Source organism: Ranitomeya imitator, chromosome 4 (genome assembly GCF_032444005.1).
Source record: "Ranitomeya imitator isolate aRanImi1 chromosome 4, aRanImi1.pri, whole genome shotgun sequence".
Taxonomy (NCBI): domain Eukaryota; kingdom Metazoa; phylum Chordata; class Amphibia; order Anura; family Dendrobatidae; genus Ranitomeya; species Ranitomeya imitator.
In genome coordinates, this window is record NC_091285.1 from 593,118,926 (window position 1) to 593,143,218 (window position 24,293).

The following is a 24,293-nucleotide window of genomic DNA, read 5'->3' on the forward strand; positions in this document are numbered from 1 at the left end:
CACTCGGGACGTCTTAATTACCAATGTGATTCTGGTGGTCCCCCCACTCGGGACGTCTTAATTACCAATGTGATTCTGGTGGTCCCCCCACTCGGGACGTCTTAATTACCAATGTGATTCTGGTGGTCCCCCCACTCGGGACGTCTTAATTACCAATGTGATTCTGGTGGTCCCCCCACTCGGGACGTCTTAATTACCAATGTGTACAATATCACACAGGCTGCGTCTCCTATCCCTTTCTCTCAGCCGCCCCCAATCCACAACTTCTTCAATCTTTCACTCTATCACTACTAGGCAACAGTCACGGGCAGGGTGGTTGAATGGAGTACAATGACCGGTGGAGGAGGTGTGGTGTACATGAGGACGCGCAGAGTGCGACGTCTCTCAGTTGCTGGTTCGAAGCGTGGCACGGGATCGCGCTCGGTCTCACCACTCGACCGGTCACTCCCCAGACCCAAGGAGACCACAGACTAACCAATAACGGCTGAAACACTGGCAAGTGTGACACATACATAGTATGCGATCTCCACTTACCGTGTTTGGAGGGTGATCAGTCCTCGAGGTCAGCCACTACGGGTGTCGTCCACGGACGTCCAGGCATGGGTCCAGGGGGTCTCGGATCGCGGGCCACGCCCCACGTTGGTTGCGCCAAATTGTCGGGGTCGTCACGACAATACCCTTCATCCACCAGTCATTCCAAATCAGATTAAAGCATGTTGGTACCGGATAAGAATGAGTCAGACACAATGCTGATTCAAACTCATAGCATGCTCGTGTGTCCACACATAGTGGGAACGTCACAGCAACTGAACACTTTATTTCATATACATAACATTACATAGTCCATTGGGGGAAGGTGTGCAGAGGGCAGGGTTAGACGGGGTTTAGGCAATTTATCTAGTATTCAGTCCCTCTGGTTGGCTTGACATTATATGATAGATCCTCCTTCATCCACGTCACTTTAAGTTTCCATTTCTCCAGGGACGATACTTTAGCTTCAGAAACGAAAGTAGATTCTTGGCAAGAACGAAAACTAAGGCATAATGTTAAGTTTCGGTTTACAGAGAAATGATCCTTGGCTTCTGGAATGTGAAACTTGTTTCTTCAGCAGAGTGAATCTGCAGCAAAGGTGAATACTGGCAGCCATCTTAAATACAGTTAAATTTGCATTTGGCAAGCAAAGGGAAAAACTTATTGTTTCACAGCATAAGAATATATAAAAGTACAAAGAGTATAAAGATAAATATATTGACACTCTCATCTGAGAGAATTGAGGCAATTATGCTAATCACACTCTGATCAAACTCTGATCAGAGTGTGCACGTATTTTCTTGAATTAGGAGAAAATAGTGAAAAAAAATTATCTCCATCTTCTCCATTCTGTCAGTCTGAAAACTGGACTGAACCAAAATGTCATCAAACTGCAGTCCAAAGTCATTAATTTGCATTGCTCATTATGATCCAATAATCGGATCAAACTCAGGCATGCTGTGATTTTTTCCTAGGAAAGGCTCGGTCCGAGGAAAAAATTGGACATGTGCACGGCACTATATAATAACATTGGTCCGGGCGCAGTTCAAAGTTTTGTTGGATTGCACTCAGGCTGAAAATACGGTTGTCTGTGTGAATAATCAAAAGTAATTATGAGGTTAAAGCACATATTAATGTAAGGAGGAATGAGATGCATTTTTCGAACAGTTTTTTGCTCCACTTCAGCTAGCTAGGTTTAAATACATAAATTTAGCACAAGCCCGTTATGTTATGTTTTGGAACGCGATTGTGGTACCCAACAGAATCTATGTTATGGTATTTTATGATGTAAACGTTTAGCATTCCCAGGCCGACTATTGTCCTTCTTTATCACCCAAAGTTCCTCAGCTTCTACTTTTGTGTTTGAAAGTTAGTTTTAAGCAAAACAAAGAATTCAGCAGAGACCCCGGGAATGCACGCTGCTTCTGTTTGTAGACAATGATCGCCTATGCGCTTTTGATTATCACTGCACTTGCCAAACAGAAATTCTTGTTAAACAAGAAAGATGATACACATTAGAATTAAATGATTGGCAATGGAAAAAAAATGACTTTAATTATCATGCACTCAAGGGATGGTTTAAATTGATATGATGTTCAAGTATGGCAGCTTTATAAAGTGTTTTACCAAACATGAAGTAACTGAGATTTTCATGAGAATTAATTTTTAGCGGTTATTGGACTGAAAGGAAGTAATGAGTGCAAAAGAGAGAAAGGAAAATTCAGAGAGGCAGAACTTTTTATTCATCTGTCCAAACCTGTCTTCTCATCCAAGTCAGCCCTTGGGCATGCAACTTAATTGGCATAGTAATTAAACTTTTCAGAACTTTTTGTTTGTTTATTGTTCTCGATAAATGTATGAAGATAGGAGTGTGATATGATAGTGATAATATGGCGCTACTTACCTGCATTAAGGTCATGTGCACAGTGTTTCAATTTTGACCACTTGTTATGAATGAACGTGCTTGGATAAGGTGTTATTCGAGCATGCTTGGGTGCTGACAGAGTGTCTTTGGCATGCTCGAAAAATATGTTTGAGTCCCCGAGGCTGCATGTTTCACGGCTGTTCGACAGCAGCACTATATGCAGGGATTGCCTGTTTGTTGGGCAATTTATAGTAATAATACCCTCTGATTTCCCCATGTATAGTTAAGGCCAAAATATTTGCATACTGACCAAATCTTTGTGATTTGGACACTGCATGCCACTATTTTTACATTTATATTTTCAAGTTTAATTTACATAGTAACATAGTAACATAGTTAGTAAGGCCGAAAAAAGACATTTGTCCATCCAGTTCAGCCTATATTCCATCATAATAAATACCCAGATCTACGTCCTTCTACAGAACCTAATAATTGTATGATACAATATTGTTCTGCTCCAGGAAGACATCCAGGCCTCTCTTGAACCCCTCGACTGAGTTCGCCATCACCACCTCCTCAGGCAAGCAATTCCAGATTCTCACTGCCCTAACAGTAAAGAATCCTCTTCTATGTTGGTGGAAAAACCTTCTCTCCTCCAGACGCAAAGAATGCCCCCTTGTGCCCGTCACCTTCCTTGGTATAAACAGATCCTCAGCGAGATATTTGTATTGTCCCCTTATATACTTATACATGGTTATTAGATCGCCCCTCAGTCGTCTTTTTTCTAGACTAAATAATCCTAATTTCGCTAATCTATCTGGGTATTGTAGTTCTCCCATCCCCTTTATTAATTTTGTTGCCCTCCTTTGTACTCTCTCTAGTTCCATTATATCCTTCCTGAGCACCGGTGCCCAAAACTGGACACAGTACTCCATGTGCGGTCTAACTAGGGATTTGTACAGAGGCAGTATAATGCTCTCATCATGTGTATCCAGACCTCTTTTAATGCACCCCATGATCCTGTTTGCCTTGGCAGCTGCTGCCTGGCACTGGCTGCTCCAGGTAAGTTTATCATTAACTAGGATCCCCAAGTCCTTCTCCCTGTCAGATTTACCCAGTGGTTTCCCGTTCAGTGTGTAATGGTGATATTGATTCCCTCTTCCCATGTGTATAACCTTACATTTATCATTGTTAAACCTCATCTGCCACCTTTCAGCCCAAGTTTCCAACTTATCCAGATCCATCTGTAGCAGAATACTATCTTCTCTTGTATTAACTGCTTTACATAGTTTTGTATCATCTGCAAATATCGATATTTTACTGTGTAAACCTTCTACCAGATCATTAATGAATATGTTGAAGAGAACAGGTCCCAATACTGACCCCTGCGGTACCCCACTGGTCACAGCGACCCAGTTAGAGACTATACCATTTATAACCACCCTCTGCTTTCTATCACTAAGCCAGTTACTAACCCATTTACACACATTTTCCCCCAGACCAAGCATTCTCATTTTGTGTACCAACCTCTTGTGCGGCACGGTATCAAACGCTTTGGAAAAATCGAGATATACCACGTCCAATGACTCACCGTGGTCCAGTCTATAGCTTACCTCTTCATAAAAACTGATTAGATTGGTTTGACAGGAGCGATTTCTCATAAACCCATGCTGATATGGAGTTAAACAGTTATTCTCATTGAGATAATCCAGAATAACATCCCTCAGAAACCCTTCAAATATTTTACCAACAATAGAGGTTAGACTTACTGGCCTATAATTTCCAGGTTCACTTTTAGAGCCCTTTTTGAATATTGGCACCACATTTGCTATGCGCCAATCCTGCGGAACAGACCCTGTCTCTATAGAGTCCCTAAAAATAAGAAATAATGGTTTATCTATTACATTACTTAGTTCTCTTAGTACTCGTGGGTGTATGCCATCCGGACCCGGAGATTTATCTATTTTAATCTTATTTAGCCGGTTTCGCACCTCTTCTTGGGTTAGATTGGTGACCCTTAATATAGGGTTTTCATTGTTTCTTGGGATTTCACCTAGCATTTCATTTTCCACCGTGAATACCGTGGAGAAGAAGGTGTTTAATATGTTAGCTTTTTCCTCGTCATCTACAACCATTCTTTCCTCACTATATTTTAAGGGGCCTACATTTTCAGTTTTTATTCTTTTACTATTGATATAGTTGAAGAACAGTTTGGGATTAGTTTTACTCTCCTTAGCAATGTGCTTCTCTGTTTCCTTTTTGGCAGCTTTAATTAGTTTTTTAGATAAAGTATTTTTCTCCCTATAGTTTTTTAGAGCTTCAATGGTGCCATCCTGCTTTAGTAGTGCAAATGCTTTCTTTTTACTGTTAATTGCCTGTCTTACTTCTTTGTTTAGCCACATTGGGTTTTTCCTATTTCTAGTCCTTTTATTCCCACAAAGTATAAACCGCTTACACTGCCTATTTAGGATGTTCTTAAACATTTCCCATTTATTATCTGTATTCTCATTTCTGAGGATATTGTCCCAGTCTACCAGATTAAGGGCATCTCTAAGCTGTTCAAACTTTGCCTTCCTAAAGTTCAATGTTTTTGTGACTCCCTGACAAGTCCCCCTAGTGAAAGACAGGTGAAACTGCACAATATTGTGGTCGCTCTTTCCTAAATGCCCAACCACCTGCAGATTTGTTATTCTGTCAGGTCTATTAGATAGTATTAGGTCTAAAAGTGCTGCTCCTCTGGTTGGATTCTGCACCAATTGTGAAAGATAATTTTTCTTGGTTATTAGCAGAAACCTGTTGCCTTTATGGGTTTCACAGGTTTCTGTTTCCCAGTTAATATCCGGGTAGTTAAAGTCCCCCATAACCAGGACCTCATTATGGGTTGCAGCTTCATCTATCTGCTTTAGAAGTAGACTTTCCATGCTTTCTGTTATATTTGGGGGTTTGTAACAGACCCCAATGAGAATTTTGTTACCATTTTTCCCTCCATGAATTTCAACCCATATGGACTCGACATCCTCATTCCCTTCGCTAATATCCTCCCTTAAAGTGGACTTTAGACAAGACTTTACATAGAGACAAACCCCTCCTCCTCTCCGATTTTTACGATCCTTTCTAAACAGACTGTAACCCTGTAAGTTAACTGCCCAGTCATAGCTTTCATCTAACCATGTCTCGGTTATTCCCACTATGTCAAAGTTAGCTGTAGATATTTCTGCTTCTAGTTCTTCCATCTTGTTTGTCAGGCTTCTGGCGTTTGCGAGCATGCAGTTTAGAGGATTTTGTTTTGTTCCAATCTCCTCGCTGTGGATTGTTTTAGAAATGTTCTTACCTCCCTTCTGAGTATGTTTTCCTGGGTCGTCTTTGTTCGAGTCTAATGTTTTTCTTCCCGTCCCCTCTTCTTCTAGTTTAACGCCCTCCTGATGAGTGTAGCGAGTCTTCTTCTGGCCAATTTAAGGGGTTGAACAAAAATATCCTGTAAAGTGTTTAGGGATTGCAACCATTTTTCTAAAATGCCTCATTGAATTTTAACTTTACCATAAATAAAATATTCATTTTAAATACTTTGTAGACTATCATTTGCAGGCGATGACAGCCTGAAGCCTAGAAGCCGTGGAACTTACCAATCCCTGGGTTTCCTCCTTTGTGATGCTTTGCCAGACCTTTACCGCAGTTGACTCAAGTTGTTGGTTGTTTGTGGGTCATTCTGCCTTAAGTGTTCTATGAAACATGTGAAATGCTGCTCAATGCACTTGAAACCTAGTGATTGACTCAGCCATTGCCGAATAGTCCACTTTTTTGCCTTAAAAAACTCCTGTGTTGCTTTTGCAGTATGTTTTGGGTCATTGTCAATCTGTACTGATAAGCACAATTCAATCAATCTTGCTTTGGGTGAAGATGAGCAGAAAGTATACTACTGTACACTACAGGATTCATCCAGCGTCCTCTGTCTTCAGTCACATCATCAATAAATACTTGTGACCCAGTGCCATTGGAAGCCATGCATCCCATGCCATGACACTGCCTCCACCATGTTTTACAGAGGATGTGGTGTGCCTTGGATCCTTAGTTGTTCCAAGCATTCTACATACTTTCTTCTTCCCATCATACTGGTACAGATTGATCTTAGTTTCATGTTTCCAAAAAATGTTTTTCCAGAACTAGGCTAATAGCTTGTTTTGGTGCTTTTTTTGGCAAAGTCTAATTTGGCCTTTCCATTTTAAGGCTGATTAATGGTTTGTACATTGTGATGACTTCTCTGTTTTTACTCTCGTGAAGTTTTCTCTTTATGCTAGACTTATGGAAAGTTGCCAAGAGCTGTAGTCAACTGAGGTGCTGTCTGGTTATTCTCAGGCACATGATAGGAAAACAGTGTCCCAGTCCCAGTGTGCTGTCAATTGTGGGGTGCTTCACACTCACTTGTAGGCCCCAGGTTTCCTCTGTCTCAAAGCCTTCATCCTCAGAGGTTCCCACATTCATTTCAGGGAGCACCAAGTTCATTGCAACAGGTAAGCGTTTACTGGTGAGTTCAAAATTATCATGTTGTAACATTTGGTATAGGGCACAGCATTTTATATTCCTTATTTTGGTAATACAATGTATCTTCAGCCCAATCACTCGTTAATCGTGGAAAATGCCTAAGCTCACTGACTCTGTCAGACTCAAGAATTTCCTGTCCACTTCAACAGTGCACCCGGGACCATCCACCTGCACTTCGCGTGGTTTCACTTCCACCTATTTATGTCAGAAGACCAGACACTCTCCCTAGTACCCGTACTGAACCCTAGGGACCAGAAATTGCAGGAATGTAAGCAAGTGCTTACATACTACCATATACAGGGCAGCACGGTGGCTCAGAGGATAGCACTGCAGCACTGGAGTCCTGGGTTCTAATCCCACCTTGGACAACATCTGCAAGGAGTTTGTATGTTCTCTGTTTGCGTCGTTTCCTCCCACATTCCAAAGACATACTGATAGGGAATTTAGATTGTGAGCCCCATCGGGGACAGTGATGGTGATGTGTGCAAAACTGTAAAGCGCTGCAGAATCTGTTAGCGCTATATAAAAATAAAGATTATTATTATTATTATATAGAGTGATTGGTAAACCCAAACGCTAAAGTTTGGGGTCTATAATGGACACCTGGTGTTCATGCATGGACTCCAAACATCGACTTCTCGCAGAAATCTGTGTTACTGTTCTTGTAAGGCAGCCTGGACAAAGCTTTTTCAGTGTGGGCACTTCCAGCCCCATCCCATCCACGTCAAGCATTGGCATGGCTGTGATTGGCAGGTGCAAAATGTGAATGAAAAGTAAAAATAACAAAAAAATACTTTTTTATAAAAAGGTAAAGCAAACAGCTATAGGATGTATCCCTCAGCTGTCTTCTTTTTCTTGGCTGACTATCAAAAATAGAGGTGCTCCCATGCCATTTTATTAAATTATTTAAATAAATAATGTTTTAAAATGTTGTGGGGTCCTCCTCATTTTTGATTACCAGACAAGGTAAAGCAGAGAGTTGGGGCTGTTATTCTCAGGCTGGAAGAGTCTATGGATATTTGGCCCTGCCCAGCTTAAAAATAGCAGCTTGCAGCTTCCCCAGAAAATGCACATCCATTAGAAGTGCCAATTGCACTTTTACCTGCTCTTCCCACATTTCCCTAGTGCTTTTGAAAATGGTATAATATTTTGGGGCTTATGTCAGCTGTGTAATATCAGCTGACATCAAGTCCAGAGGTTAGTATAGGGGGCGGCATCTATGAAACATCATCATTACTAACCCAGTAATTGAGTGGTTAAAAAAACACAGACACACAGGATAAATATACCTTATTTGAATAAAGATTCCCCCAATCCCTCTTTTACCCATTTATTAATTAAAAATACATCCACGAAAATCCAACGGTAATCCAAGAGTGTAATATTCTATGACATCCATTGAATCATATGGAATCTAGCTCTGAGAAAGATCTCATGATGAGACATCATAGTTCACACTCGTTCAGCTCGTTCAGCGACAGGCATAGAAATTCTCACACTCCTGCCTGCAGCTGATCGCGAGAAACCCTATTGAGCCTCTTTCATAATGCTCTCTCATCAGTTCGGCACTCTTAAGAACTAGCTGCTGTGAACTGAGGTAAAGTTCCCGATTTCACCTAAGGGTTCTCGCGGAGCAGAGCGTGAGACCTGGCAGTGGCTGCTGCTCCAGTCTATTGAGCTGCATTCTCTGAGCGGGGCTAGATAGACTAGATGATGAAGAAGGGGATTGTCATGGGATCTCCATTTGGATTACAGCAGACCCTATTATTTTTTTTCCAGAATTGGGAGAAACATGGAACTTGTTGGGGAGTTTTTTCAAATAAAGGTTTTTTTTAATTGTGTTTTCTTTTCTTCTTATTTACTGGGTTAATAAAGGGGGTGTCTGATAGATGCCTCTTCATTAATAACCCATGGACTTGATGTCAGGGGACATTACACAGCTGACATCAATTCCTTTGCCGTAATTGCCACCACACCAAGGCAATTGGGAAGAGCCGAGATAAAGTGCAAGAATTGGTACATCTATTGGATGCCCCATTTCTGGGTGGCTGAGGGATCGTCATAATAGGCTGGGAAGGGGCCAATATCCATGGCCCATCCCAGCCTACTAATATCAGCCCGCAACACTCTGCTTTTGCCTTAGCTGGCTAATTTAAATTGGGGATTACCCACATTATTTTTTTAGGGTCATCACATTTTTCATAACCAGCAAAAGCAAAATAGACAGCTGGGGTCAGATATTAATAGAATGGGAAGGTCCATGGATATTTGCCTAAGACCAACCCACAGCTGTCTGCTTTCCCTTGGCTGGTTAGTAAAAATAGGTGGGCACCCACATTGTTTTCTTCATTTATTTATTTCTTAGTATCTTTAATTTACTTATTTACTTATTAGTAATAAATAAATGAAAAAAAGGCTGAGGAAAATGAGGCAGCTGCGGTTGATATTCAAATGCTGGGAATTCCCATGGTTATTGGACCATTTCCATCCTACAAATGTCAGTGCTCCATAACAGGCACATCATATTTGAGTTCTCCTGATTATCCTGGTGCGGTGGCAATCAGGGTAATTGTTTTTGGGGTTAATAATGGAGAGGTGTCAGTCAGACAACCCTACTACTAACCCCCAGTAGAAAAATAAATAAAGAGATACAGAAGAAAAAACATTATTTGAATAAAGACTCACCCACACTAGCATTCATTCAGCAATTTTTTTTTTAAAATTATACCGCAAAGTAATCCATGTTCATCTTGGTCTCTGGCACCTGTGGATAGCAGTTAAAGTATCGCTATGCACAGGCACCCGCTGATGACTAATCTCATCATCATTGCGTGCTTTTGCTGCTATCAGTGAGATCAGGAGCACTATGATGACAGTTGTAGACATCAGCCAGTGTCTGGTAACCTTGTCATCGCAATAACTTTATTAAGGTTACCACTGGTCAGAATCGTTGTTTCCCACGCTGTCACATAGAACTGCATGGGAACCGATGGCTGTTCGGGCCCGCCATTCAGGTTCGGGATCAATTTTGAGTTTCATTCTGGTACCTGTACAGAAACTCTTTATAAAATTTGGCATAACCTGGTGGACCTAAATATCCATGGGTCCGCCCATTCCTACCCATAGATAGCAACAAAGCCCCTTATACTCACATATATATATATCTATATATAAGAGGCATTGTGATTACTCGCTAATCCTGCCCCCTGCACAGTAGCTCTGCCCCCACCACATCACCACACATAATCCCGCCCCTCACCCCATTACTACACACAATCCTGCCCCCACATTACCACACACAATCCCGCCCCCCACCACATTACCACACACAATCCCGCCCCCACCACATTACCACACACAATCCGCACCACATCACCACACACAATCCTGCCCCCCCACATCACCACACATAATGCCGCCTGCCCACCACATCACCACACATAATCCCGCTCCCAACACATCACCACACATAATTCCATCCCCCAACACATCACCACACATAATCCTGACCCCCCACCCCATTAACACACATAATCCCGCCCCCCCACCAAATCACCACACATAATCCCACCCCCCACCACATCACCACACATAATTCCGCCCCCCAAAACATCACCACACATAATACCGCCCCCCACCACCACACACATTATCCTGCCCCCACCACATCACCACACATAATCCCGCCCCCCAACACATCACCACTAGGGTTGAGCGAAACGGGTCGAACATTTTCAAAAGTCGCCGACTTTTGGCGAAGTCGAGTTTCATGAAACCCGATCCGACCCCTGTGCGTGGTCAGCCATGCGGTACGCGACTTTCGCGCCAAAGTCGCGTTTCAATGACGCGAAAAGCGCCATTTCTCAGCCAATGAAGGTAAACGCAGAGTGTGGGCAGCGTGATGACATAGGTCCTGGTCCCCACCATCTTAGAGAAGGGCATTGCAGTGATTGGCTTGCTGTCTGCGGCGTCACAGGGGCTATAAAGGGGAGTTCCCGCCGACCGCCATGTTACTGCTGCTGATCTGAGCTTAGGGAGAGGTTGCTGCCGCTTCGTCAGAAGCAGGGATAGCGTTAGGCAGGGTCCATTAACCACAGAACCGCTTGTGCTGTAGCGATTTCCACTGCCCAACACCACCTTCGGTGTGCAGGGACAGTGGAAGCTCCTTTTTTTTTTTTTTTCCTCAACGCTGTAGCTCATTGGGCTGCCCTAGAAGGCTCCCTGATAGCTGCATTGCTGTGTGTACGCCGCTGTGCAAACCAACTGCTTTTTTCAAAGCACAAATCCTCTTGTTCCTTCCTTTCTGCACAGCTATCTTGTTTGTTTGTCCACACTTTTTATTTAATTTGTGCATCAGTCCACTCCTTATTGCTGCCTGCCATACCTGGCTGAGATTACTGCAGGGAGATAGTAATTGAAGGACAGTTCCTTTTTTTTTTTTTTTTTTTTTTGTGGGAGATTAAGATTGACATTTCTGCTAGAGTGCCATCTCTGTCTGTGTCATCTCTCACTCAGTGGGCCATAGAAAGCCTATTTATTTTTTTGCTTGATTTGGGTTCCAAAATCTACCAGAAAAAATCACAACATCAATCAGTGGGAGAAAAATATTGGCCTCAGGGCTTGTGTGCCACTCCTTACTCCTGTGTGTGCCATCTCTCACTCAGTGGGCCATAGAAAGCCTATTAATTTTTTTGCTTGATTTGGGTTCTAAATTCTACCTGAAAAAATCAATAAATCAATCAGTGGGAGATTAATATTGGCCTTTGGGCTTGTGTGCCAGTCCTAAGCGTGCCATCTCTCTCTCTCTCAGATAGTGGGCCATAGAAAGCCTATTTTTTTATTATTTTATTGGGTTTATAAATTTTCCCTGGAAAAAAAAAAAAAGTGGGAGATTAATATTGGCCTCTGGGCTTGTGTGCCAGTCCTGAGCGTGCCATCTCTCTCACAAATAGTGGGCCATAGAAAGCCTATTTATTTTTTTGCTTGATTTGGGTTCCAAAATCTACCAAAAAAATCACTAAATCAATCAGTGGGAGATTAATATTGGCCTTTGGGCTTGTGTGCCAGTCCTAAGCGTGCCATCTCTCTCTCTCTCTCAGATAGTGGGCCATAGAAAGCCTATTTTTTTATTATTTTATTGGGTTTATAAATTTTCCCTGGAAAAAAAAAAAAGTGGGAGATTAATATTGGCCTCTGGGCTTGTGTGCCAGTCCTGAGCGTGCCATCTCTCTCACAAATAGTGGGCCATAGAAAGCCTATTTATTTTTTTGGTTGATTTGGGTTCATAATTCTACCTGAAAAAATCAATCAATCAATCAGTGGGAGATTAATATTGGCCTTTGGGCTTGTCTGCCACTCCTGACTCCTGTGTGCGTCATCTGTCACTCAGTGGGCCCTAGAAAGCCTATTTTTTGTTTTATTTAGTAACATAGTAACATAGTTAGTAAGGCCGAAAAAAGACATTTGTCCATCCAGTTCAGCCTATATTCCATCATAATAAATACCCAGATCTACGTCCTTCTACAGAACCTAATAATTGTATGATACAATATTGTTCTGCTCCAGGAAGACATCCAGGCCTCTCTTGAACCCCTCGACTGAGTTCGCCATCACCACCTCCTCAGGCAAGCAATTCCAGATTCTCACTGCCCTAACAGTAAAGAATCCTCTTCTATGTTGGTGGAAAAACCTTCTCTCCTCCAGACGCAAAGAATGCCCCCTTGTGCCCGTCACCTTCCTTGGTATAAACAGATCCTCAGCGAGATATTTGTATTGTCCCCTTATATACTTATACATGGTTATTAGATCGCCCCTCAGTCGTCTTTTTTCTAGACTAAATAATCCTAATTTCGCTAATCTATCTGGGTATTGTAGTTCTCCCATCCCCTTTATTAATTTTGTTGCCCTCCTTTGTACTCTCTCTAGTTCCATTATATCCTTCCTGAGCACCGGTGCCCAAAACTGGACACAGTACTCCATGTGCGGTCTAACTAGGGATTTGTACAGAGGCAGTATAATGCTCTCATCATGTGTATCCAGACCTCTTTTAATGCACCCCATGATCCTGTTTGCCTTGGCAGCTGCTGCCTGGCACTGGCTGCTCCAGGTAAGTTTATCATTAACTAGGATCCCCAAGTCCTTCTCCCTGTCAGATTTACCCAGTGGTTTCCCGTTCAGTGTGTAATGGTGATATTGATTCCCTCTTCCCATGTGTATAACCTTACATTTATCATTGTTAAACCTCATCTGCCACCTTTCAGCCCAAGTTTCCAACTTATCCAGATCCATCTGTAGCAGAATACTATCTTCTCTTGTATTAACTGCTTTACATAGTTTTGTATCATCTGCAAATATCGATATTTTACTGTGTAAACCTTCTACCAGATCATTAATGAATATGTTGAAGAGAACAGGTCCCAATACTGACCCCTGCGGTACCTCACTGGTCACAGCGACCCAGTTAGAGACTATACCATTTATAACCATATATACCATTTGTTTTCTAAATTCTCCCTGAAAAAATCATTTTATTTTCTTTGGTTTCTAAATTATTCCTGAAAAAAATCATTTTTTTGTATTTTTTTTCTCTAAAGTCTCCCTGAAAAAAAAAAAAAAAAATCTGTGGGAGATTCATATTGCCCCTTCTGCTTGTGTGCCAGTCTTGACTCCTGGGTGTGCCATCTCTCTCTCTCTCCCCAATTGTGGGCCATAGAAAGCCTATTAATTTTTTTGCTTGATTTGGGTTCCAAAATCTACCAAAAATAATCACTAAATCAATCAGTGGGAGATTAATATTGGCCTCTGGGCTTGTCTGCCACTCCTGACTCCTGTGTGCGTCATCTGTCACTCAGTGGGCCCTAGAAAGCCTATTTTTTGTTTTATTTGTTTTCTAAATTCTCCCTGAAACAATCATTTTATTTTCTTTGGTTTCTAAATTATTCCTGAAAAAAATCATTTTTTTTGTATTTTTTTTTCTCTCAAGTCTCCCTGAAAAAAAAAAAAAAAAAAAAAATCTGTGGGAGATTCATATTGCCCCTTCTGCTTGTGTGCCAGTCTTGACTCCTGGGTGTGCCATCTCTCTCTCTCTCCCCAATTGTGGGCCATAGAAAGCCTATTAATTTTTTTGCTTGATTTGGGTTCCAAAACCTACCAAAAAAAATAACTAAATCAATCGGTGGGAGATTAATATTGGCCTCTGGGCTTGTGTGCCACTCCTGACTCCTGTGTGCGTCCTCTCTCACTCAGTGGGCCCTACAAAGCCTTTTTTTTTTTTTTTTTCCTAAATTCTCCCTGAAACAATCATTTCATTTTATTTGTTTTATAAATTCTTCTGTAAAAAATAATTTTTCTTTAATTTTTTTTTTCTGAAGTCTCCCTTTAAAAAAAAACAAACACAAATCAGTGGGAGATAAATATTTACATTTGCGCTTCAGTGACAGTCCTGCGTGTGTGCCATCTCATTTGTTGCCAACAACAACAGAGTGTGTAACATTGTGGCTGATTTTCGTTGTGGTCTCACCCACCTGTAAAGGGGTAGCTAAATCATACTGAAGTTATAGCTCACCGTGTAAGTTGTGTGACAGCAACAAATACCGTTCGTTTGGTAACGTTTTTAAAACAATGAGGAAGTCTGGTGGAAGAGGTCGTGGCCGGGGGCGTTCATTGTCAGCTGGTAATGAGGGTAGTGGTAGTGGTGGAGCATCAGGTGGTCGTGGGAAAAAAAATATTGCACCTAAGTCTGGAGCTGTGGAGCCAGGTTCGTCATCTGGCTACACAAGGCCTCGAACCCTCCCTTTTCTGGGAGTAGGAAAACCGCTTTTAAAGCCGGAGCATCAAGAGCAAGTTTTGGCTTATCTTGCTGACTCAGCCTCTAGCTCTTTTGCCTCCTCTCGTGAAACTGGTAAAAGTAAAAGCAGCGCGTCATTAGTGGATGTTCACGGTCAGGGACAAGTCGCTTCCTTGTCCTCTTCAGCAAAAACAACAACAGAGAAGAATGCAGCAGGCGACACAACGGGTTACTCCATGGAGCTCTTTACACATACCGTCCCTGGCTTAGAAAGTGAAGCAGTTAACAGTCCATGCCCATTACAAGTTGAATCTGACATGGAGTGCACTGATGCACAGCCACAGCCAGACTACTATGCTGGTCCTTTGACTCAGACCACAACATTGCCCTCGCAGGGTGCTGATCAAGAATCAGACCCTGATGAGACTATGTTGCCCCATCACGAACGCTATACCACCGACCGACACGGTGACACAGACGAAGTTGCACACGAGCTACAAGAAGAGGTAATAGATGACCCAGTTCTTGACCCCGATTGGCAGCCATTGGGGGAACAGGGTGCAGGCGGCAGCAGTTCTGAAGCGGAGGAGGAGGGGCCGCAGCAGGCATCAACATCGCAACAGGTTCCATCTGCCGGGCCCGTATCTTGGCCAAAACGCGTGGCAAAGTCAAAACCTGTTGGAGGACAGCGTGGCCATCCGGTTAAAGCTCAGTCTGCAATGCCTGAAAAGGTATCCGATGCTAGAAAGAATGCAGTCTGGCATTTTTTTAAACAACATCCAATTGATCAGCACAAAGTAATCTGTCAAAAATGTTCAACTACCTTAAGCAGAGGGCAGAATCTGAAAAGTCTCAATACAAGTTGCATGCATAGACATTTAACCACCATGCATTTGCAAGCTTGGACTAACTACCAAACGTCCCTTAAGGTTGTAGCACCCTCGGCCAATGAAGCTAGTCAGCAACGCAACATCCCTTCCGCCAGTGTAGGGCCACCATTTTCCGCACCACCTGCAGTATCTGTGCAGGTTTCTTTGCCAGGCCAAAGCCGTCAGGGTCAGGGAATCACCAGTTTCGTAGTAGGAAACACTGCATCTAGGGCACCGGTGGCAACAATACCATCTCCCACCGTCTCTCAGTCTGCCATGTCCACCGGCACCCCCGCTAGTTCCACGATCTCCAGCTCTCCAGTCCAGCTCACCCTACATGAGACTATGGTTAGAAAAAGGAAGTACTTAGCCTCGCATCCGCGTACACAGGGTTTGAACGCCCACATAGCTAGACTAATCTCGTTAGAGATGATGCCCTACCGGTTAGTTGAAAGCGAAGCTTTCAAAGACCTGATGGACTACGCTGTACCACGCTACGAGCTACCCAGTCGACACTTTTTTTCCAGAAAAGCCATCCCAGCCTTCCACCAGCATGTTAAAGAGCGCATCGTCCATGCACTCAGGCAATCTGTGAGCACAAAGGTGCACCTGACAACAGATGCATGGACCAGTAGGCATGGCCAGGGACGTTACGTGTCCATCATGGCACACTGGGTAAATGTGGTGGATTCAGGGTCCACAGGGGACAGCAAGTTTGGGACAGTTCTGCCTAGCCCACGGTCTAGGAAACAGTTGGCTGTAGCCGTTCGCACCCCCTCCTCCTCCTCCTCCTCCTCATCCTCCTGCAGAAGCGAGAGCTCGTCCACAGACCGCAGTCGCACAACCACTCCATCCGCAGCTGCCACTGTTGCACACCAGGTCTCCCATTATGGGGCAGCTACTGGCAAACGTCAGCAGGCTGTATTGGCTATGAAGTGTTTGGGCGACAACAGACACACCGTGGAAGTTCTGTCCGAGTTCTTGCAGCAAGAAACGCAGTCGTGGCTGGGCACTGTAGATCTTGAGGCAGGCAAGGTAGTGAGTGATAACGGAAGGAATTTCATGGCTGCCATCTCCCTTTCCCAACTGAAACACATTCCTTGCCTGGCTCACACCTTAAACCTGGTGGTGCAGTGCTTCCTGAAAAGTTATCCGGGGTTATCCGACCTGCTCCTCAAAGTGCGTGGACTTTGCGCACATATCCGCCGTTCGCCTGTACACTCCAGCCGTATGCAGACCTATCAGCGTTCTTTGAACCTTCCCCAGCATCGCCTAATCATTGACGTTGTTACAAGGTGGAACTCAACACTGCACATGCTTCAGAGACTGTGTGAACAGAGGCGGGCTGTTATGTTTTTGTGGGAGGATACACATACACGGGCAGGCAGTAGGATGGCAGACATGGAGTTGTCAGGTGTGCAGTGGTCGAAGATTCAAGACATGTGTCAAGTCCTTCAGTGTTTTGAGGAATGCACACGGCTGGTTAGTGCAGACAACGCCATAATAAGCATGAGCATCCCCCTAATGTGTCTGCTGATGCAAAGTTTGACGCACATAAAGGATCAGGCGTCTGCACCAGAGGAAGAGGAAAGCCTTGATGACAGTCAGCAATTGTCTGGTCAGGGCAGTGTACAGGACGAGGTAGCGGGCGAAGAGGAGGTGGAGGATGAGGAGGATGATGGGGATGAGTATATTTTTAATGAGGAAGCTTTCCCGGGGTCATTGGAAATTGGTGGCGTGGCAAGGGCGGGTTCTGGTTTTTTGAGGGACACAAGTGACGTAGATTTGCCTGCAACTGCCCCTCAACCAAGCACAACCGCAGATTTGACAACTGGAACTTTGGCCCACATGGCGGATTATGCCTTGCGTATCCTCAAAAGGGACACACGCATTACAAAAATGATGAACGATGACGATTACTGGTTGGCCTGCCTCCTTGATCCTCGCTATAAAGGCAAATTGCAAAATATTATGCCACATGAGAACTTGGAACTAATATTAGCAACAAAACAATCAACTCTTGTTGACCGTTTGCTTCTGGCATTCCCTGCACACAGCGCCCGTGATCGTTCTCACACGAGCTCCAGGGACCAGCAGACCAGAGGTGTTAGAGGGGCAGAAATCAGAAGTGGCGTTGGCCAGAGGGGTTTTCTGACCAGGTTGTGGAGTGATTTTGCTATGACCGCAGACAGGACAGGTACTGCAGCATCAATTCAAAGTGACAGGAGACAACATTTGTCCAGTATGATTACAAACTATTTTTCATCCCTTATCGACGTTCTCCCTCAACCGTCATTCCCATTTGATTACTGGGCATCCAAATTAGACACCTGGCCAGAATTGGCAGAATATGCATTGCAGGAGCTTGCTTGCCCGGCAGCTAGTGTCCTATCAGAAAGAGTATTCAGTGCTGCAGGTTCAATACTAACTGAAAAAAGGACTCGTCTGGCTACCCAAAATGTAGATGATCTAACCTTCATTAAAATGAACCACAACTGGATTTCGAAATCTTTTGCCCCACCTTGCCCGGCTGACACCTAACTTTCCTATGAAAAGGTCTTGCCTGTGGACTCTTCTGAATGACTTTTCCAATCTCGTAATTTTCTGCACCTGATTGTCCAGCATACGACATGTTTACTCCTAACAAAATGGCCAAACTCCCCACACGGGGCCGTGGTATCGCCACTTTGCGCCAGCACCCGTGAGAGTGCTGTTTGTCTGAAGAGGTGGGTGTGCCCGCTTTTGGTCGACGGCACTGCCACTGGGTCCCTCATAGTACAATAAAGTGTCTCTGGCGGTGGTGGTGCGCACCCAACGTCAGACACACCATTGTAATATGAGGGGCCCTGGGCCTGTACCGCCGGCCACAAGACAGTTCCCCCCCCAGCTCAAACAGTGCTCTACCACTAGCAAAATTATCTCTCACAGCTTCACCAATGTTTAGTCTATGCGCTGACATCCTTCAATGCCTGGCACTGACAATACCATTGTTTTGACATTTTTGTTATGTTAGGCCTTCGAAGCCTGTCTGCGGTCCGTTCTTTCTACAACTACTACACTGACCAGGCCACTGCTGGCCGTGTTCCCCTGGAACCAATTTAAACTTGCCTACAGCCAGCCCAATTTTGTTATGTTAGGCCTTCTTAGCCTGTCTGCCATCACTCCTTCCACTAGACTTCCACTGACCAGACCACTGTTGCCCGTGTACCCCTGGAACCAATTTTAAATTGCCAACAGCCAAATGTTATTATGTTAGGCCTTTGATGCCTGTCTGCCGTCACTCCTTCCACTAGACTTCCACTGACCAGACCACTGTTGCCCGTGTACCCCTGGAACCAATTTTAAATTGCCAACAGCCCAATGTTATGATGTTAGGCCTTTGATGCCTGTCTGCCGTCACTCCTTCCACTAGGCCTCCACTGACCTGTCTACTGCTGCCCGTGTTCCCATGGAACCAATTGTAAATTGCCTACAGCCAGCCCATTTTATTACGTTAGGCCTTCGAAGCCTGTCTGCGGTCCCTCCTTCCACTAGGCCTCCACTTACCTGTCTACTGCTGCCCGTGTTCCCCTGGAACCAATTTTAAATTGCCTACAGGCAGCCCAATTTATTATGTTAGGCCTTCGAAGCCTGTCTGCGGTCCCTCCTTCCACTAGGCCTCCACTTACCTGTCTACTGCTGCCCGTGTTCCCCTGGAACCAATTTTAAATTGCCTACAGCCAGCCCATTTTATTATGTTAGGCCTTCGAAGCCTGTCTGCGGTCCCTCCTTCCACTAGGCCTCCACTGACCTGTCTACTGCTGCCCGTGTTCCCCTGGAACCAATTTTAAATTGCCTACAGCCAGCCCATTTTATTATGTTAGGCCTTCGAAGCCTGTCTGCGGTCCCTCCTTCCACTAGGCCTCCACTTACCTGTCTACTGCTGCCCGTGTTCCCCTGGAACCAATTTTAAATTGCCTACAGGCAGCCCAATTTATTATGTTAGGGCTTCGAAGCCTGTCTGCGGTCCCTCCTTCCACTAGGCCTCCACTGATCTGTCTACTGCGGCCCGTGTTCCCCTGGAACCAATTTTAAACTGACTACAGGCAGCCCAATTTATTATGTTAGGGCTTCGAAGCCTGTCTGCGGTCCCTCCTTCCACTAGGCCTCCACTGACCTGTCTACTGCTGCCCGTGTACCCCTTGAACCAACATCATAAAATAAAAAAAAAAGTATTTTGCTTATAAAAAAGAAAATACTGGTGAGATATCAAATGCAGACATTTTAACATTAAAAACAAACACACAACTAAAATCTGGTACAGTACTAAAAATGGCCACCAGCTACAATTACTTTATCCTGCAAGTATTTAACTGAAAGGTTTTTTAAATTGAAAACACAGATATGGCATCCACCGAGTGTTGTCCTGTCGCGTCTTCTTTATATTATTGCCGAGAAGATGCAAAACAATGAAAATAATAAAATCATTAATTACCAAAATAATAGAGAAAGTCAACACCACATTGCAAATAAACATTCATTCCAAATAAAGAAGCAGGGCGCGTCCGAGGGTGAGTATATACCTAATAAGAATATAATCACCCTCGGACGCGCAATGCTTATTTCCAACAGCCTTCCTTCCTAAGAATCAGCCCTTCCGTGGTGTAGAGAGACGTTGTGTTACACTTCAAGGTGTTCCCCAGGTTGTCTTTCCTGAGCTTCGATCTTCCGGCTCTCGTTTAGTAGTTCTTGGAAACTACACTGCATTAGGCCTTCAAATTGGGTATGGGGTGTAGAGAGAGGGTGTGTTACACTCCAAGGTGTTCCCCAGGTTGCCTTTCCTGAGCTTCGATCTTCATGCTCTCGTTTAGTAGTTGTCGGAAACTACGCTGCATTAGGCCTACAAATTGGATATGGGGTGTAGAGAGAGGGTTTGTTACACTCCAAGGTGTTCCCCAGGTTGCCTTTCCTGAGCTTCGATCTTCCGGCTCTCGTTTAGTAGTTGTTGGAAACTACGCTGCATTAGGCCTTCAAATTGGGTATGGGGTGTAGAGAGAGGGTGTGTTACACTCCAAGGTGTTCCCCAGGTTGCCTTTCCTGAGCTTCGATCTTCCGGCTCTCGTTTAGTAGTTCTTGGAAACTACACTGCATTAGGCCTTCAAATTGGGTATGGGGTGTAGAGAAAGGGTGTGTTACACTCCAAGGTGTTCCCCAGGTTGCCTTCCTGAGCTTCGATCTTCCAGCTCTCGTTTAGTAGTTCTTGGAAACTACACTGCATTAGGCCTACAAATTGGGTATGGGGTGGAGAGAGATGGTGTGTTACACTCCAAGGTGTTCCCCAGGTTTCCTTGCCATTGCTTCGGTCTTCCGACTCTCGTTTAGTAGTTGTAGAAAAGTACACTGCATTAGGCCTACAAAATGGGTATGGGGTGGAGAGAGATGGTGTGTTACAACACACCATCTCTCTCCACCCCATACCCATTTTGTAGGCCTAATGCAGTGTACTTTTCTACAACTACTAAACGAGAGTCGGAAGACCGAAGCAATGGCAAGGAAACCTGGGGAACACCTTGGAGTGTAACACACCATCTCTCTCCACCCCATACCCAATTTGTAGGCCTAATGCAGTGTAGTTTCCAAGAACTACTAAACGAGAGCTGGAAGATCGAAGCTCAGGAAGGCAACCTGGGGAACACCTTGGAGTGTAACACACCCTTTCTCTACACCCCATACCCAATTTGAAGGCCTAATGCAGTGTAGTTTCCAAGAACTACTAAACGAGAGGTGTTCCCCAGGTTGCCTTTCCTGAGTTTCTATCTTCAGGCTCTCATTAAATTGTGGTTAAATGGAACAACTGCATTTGGCGTACTAGTTGGTTTGGGGCCTACTATCGGTGTCTGCCACTCCTTGCTGTTCTCCTGGTTTCCTGTCCTGAAATTCCATTTTCAGGCTCTCGTTAAGTAGTTGTTAATGTTAGACTGCATTTGGCCTACTAGTTGGGTTGGGGCCTACTATCGGTGTCTGCCACTCCTTGCTGTTCTCCTCCACTGAACAAAGCTGTGCCGCCTGTTTACTACGGTTGCCAATTTTGAACTGCATTTCGACTACTTACTGATTTGGCCCTACTCTCTGTGTCAGCCTCTCATTCCAGTTGTCCTCCACTGCAATGCCCCCTGGTTATTCCTGTGTTACCAATTTTGAACTGCATTTAGCCCACTTTATTCTTTGGGCCTATATCTGTGTTTCCACTTCATCGTGCCCATTGCCCAGCCAGTGATAGATGAGTCTGCTGGTACATTGACCCATAACGCAACATTCCCCGTGCATGCTACACAACAACATTGTGACCCTGCTGAAAGTCAGGTTGCTCTTCCCGCATACCATACCACCTTACACGGGGACAAAGAGGAAGGTGCAGATGAAAGTGCAGGTTCCTTCATCAGGTGGGGGGAGGAATACTAGTTGGCGACGTCACTGGCACAGGGCCTCTCATAGTACGCAAAAGTGTTGCTGCCGGTGGGAGGCGCCCCCGCCGTGCAAACACACCGCTGTACTTTGAGGGGCCCTGTGCCAGTGCCAATGCCAACAAGTGGGCCCCCCCTGCTTGCTCAGGATCACAGCACTTGCAAAGTTGAAATACTTACCTCTCCCTGCTCCACTGCCGTGAAGTGGTCCAGATTTCCTGGGCCCACTAATTACTTGAACCAGCCCTACCCCACACAACTTTAGCCAAATGACCCCCAATTTCAAATGCCTTCCAATTATTATAAGGTAAATTACGCTTGACAAGCTTCATTAAGAAGAATGGATGGTTTTGACATTAAAATGGGCACTCTAGGTGTTTTCCTGGCCCCCACTGACTGCCGACTATGCTGCCCCATTGACTTGCATTGGGTTTCGTGTTTCGGTCGATCCCGACTTTTCGCCATAATCGGCCGATTTCACTCGACCCGACTTTTGAGATAGTCGGGTTTCGCGAAACCCGGCTCGACTCTAAAAAGGTCAAGGTCGCTCAACTCTAATCACCACACATAATCCCACCCCCCACCCCATTACCACACATAATCCTGCCCCCCACCACATCACCACACTTAATCCCGACCCCCCACCACATCACCACACATAATCCTGACCCCCAACCACATCACCACACATAATCCTGCCCCCCACCACATCACCACACATAATCCTGCCAACTACCACATCACCACACATAATCCCAGCCACCACATCACCACACATAATCCCGCCTGCCACCACATCACCACACATAATCTTGCCCGCCCACCACATCACCACACATAATCCAGCCCCCATCACATCATCACACATAATCCCACCCCCCAACCACATCACCACAAATAATCCCACCCCCAACCACATCACCACACATAATCCCGCCCCCCACCACATCACCACACATAATCCCACCCCCCACCACATCACAACACATAATGCCCCCCACCACATCACCACACATAATCCTGCCCCACCACATTACCACGCATAACCTGACCCGCACCACATCACCACACATAATCCCACCCCCCACCACATCAACACACATAATCCCACCCCCCCACCACATCACCACACATAATCCCGCCCCCCACCACATTACCACAGATAATCCTGCCCCCCACCACATTACCACACATAATCCCGCCCCCCACCACATTACCACACATAATCCCGCCCCCACCACATTACCACACATAATCCCGCCCCCACATTACCACAGGAGGCTCCATCCCCACACTTTACCACACGAGGCTCTGTCCCCACACATTACCACACAAGGCTCCGTCTCTACACATTACCACACGAGGCTCCGTCCCCACACATTACCACACAAGGCTCCGCCCCTCCACATTACCACACGAGGCTCCGTCCCCACACATTACCACATGAGGCTCCATCCCCACACATTACCACACGAGGCTCTGTCCCCACCCATTACCACAAGAGGCTCCATCCCCACACATTACCACACGATGCTCCGTCCCCCCACATTACCACATGAAGCTCCATCCCCACACATTACCACACGAGGCTCCTCCCTTACACATTACCACACGAGGCTGCATCCCCACACATTACCATATGAGGCTCCGTCCCCCCACATTACCACACGAGACTCCGTCCCCACACATTACCACACGTGGCTCCTTCCTCACACATTACCACACGAGGCTGCATCCCCACACATTACCACACAAGCCTCTGTCCCCACACATTACGACACAAGGCTCCATCCTCACACATTAACACACGAGGCTCTGTCCCTCCACATTACATGAGGCTTCGTCCCCACACATTACCACACGAGGCTCTGTCCTCACACATAACCACACGAGGCTGCGTCCCCACACATTACCACACAAGGCTCTGTCCCCACACATTACCATACGAGGCTCCGTCCTCACACATTAACAAACGAGGCTCCGACCCTCCACATTACCACACGAGGCTTTGTCGCCACACATTACCACATGAGGCTCTTTCCTCACACATTACCACACGAGGCTTCATCCCCACACATTACCACATGAGGCTCTGTCCTCACACATTACCACACGAGGCTTCATCCCCACACATAACCACACGAGGTTCCGTCCTCACACATAACCACACAAGGCTGCGTCCCCACACATTACCACACGAGGCTCTGTTCCCACACATTACCACACGAGGCTCCGCTCCCCCACATTCCCACACGAGGCTC